The following is a 1,199-nucleotide window of genomic DNA, read 5'->3' as shown; positions in this document are numbered from 1 at the left end:
CGCCATCACTATATGCCACTCTTTCTCTTTCTACCCCTCATTCACTTAACACTTCTCATGCACGTCGTTCATTTGGTACCTCTCACTCAGCTTGTTCTTGTTCTCTCGGTACCTCTCATTTGGTTCGTTCACTCAGTACCATTATCATGGCAATGACTATGTACCTTGTAAATTCTTGTGTTTCCACTGTAGGTAAAACTATCACATTACCATGTTACAGATTAGAGAAGATGAATGTACTGTTGAAGAATTCTTTGAGCTCCATAAAAAGCACTGCATCGCTTTTTCATTGTGTGATCTTCATGGTGCTCTAGTGGACAAGGGAAAGGCATTGTTGAACCCAGTTAATGTTAGTGTTCCAATTGTACCTTTATTAACTCCTTTGGGCAGCTCCTTAAGTATGTTGTTTCTGTTGCTGATGATGGAACATCGTAGACGTACCAATTCCAATTGTCTATCAGTGTTCATTGTAAAGTTCTTTTTTAGAACAAATAAAAAAATTATGCTTCCAATAATGTTCCTATCATTGTGCCAAAGAGCAGCCTTATATCGAGAATTAACTTTCCCCAGTGTCATGTATGCTGATAAACCAGCTGTTAAAAAAAACAAGTGAAAAAGGAACTTTTCTGCATTTTTGGCGATTTTTGATAATGTTTATTTAGCGACATTATAATCAAAATTTATTCTCAAAATTAACTTGCTGCCCGCCCGCATTGGTACCGCCTCTGGAGAAACTACAAGTCTAATAGGAGTGGCTGAATGAGCCAATACTCAATGGGTCAATACCATATGCTCTAAGACTTCTTTAAGTCCTCCTCTGTACATCCATTACTATGTCTTTAATCAGCAATTCAACATTACTCAAAATGTTATTAGCGGCAGTAATTGTCAGTTTTCTGACCTCGAACATCTTAAAAATGAACATCGCGTTAGATCGTCTTATGTCTTCAGCCAAATCATTAGTGTAATCTTCAGTGGCAGCATCACTGTGAGTAATCACAGTGCTGTCATTTGGGTTGTCACTTTCGTTCATCTCCTTGCCTAAGATATCAGGAATAGTTTGAATACAAGAACTGTGATTCATGTTTGGAGACCCTGCAGACTCTATTATAATAGTTTCATAATGTGGAACAAAACACAACTACAAGTTTATTATATAGATGGTAGCCTATATGTAGGGTTGAGGTTGATTAGTCAAG

The sequence above is a fragment of the Amphimedon queenslandica genome, unplaced genomic scaffold (genome assembly GCF_000090795.2).
Source record: "Amphimedon queenslandica unplaced genomic scaffold, v1.1 AMPQUscaffold_12935, whole genome shotgun sequence".
NCBI lineage: Eukaryota > Metazoa > Porifera > Demospongiae > Haplosclerida > Niphatidae > Amphimedon > Amphimedon queenslandica.
Note: the sequence above shows the minus strand (reverse complement) of the source record.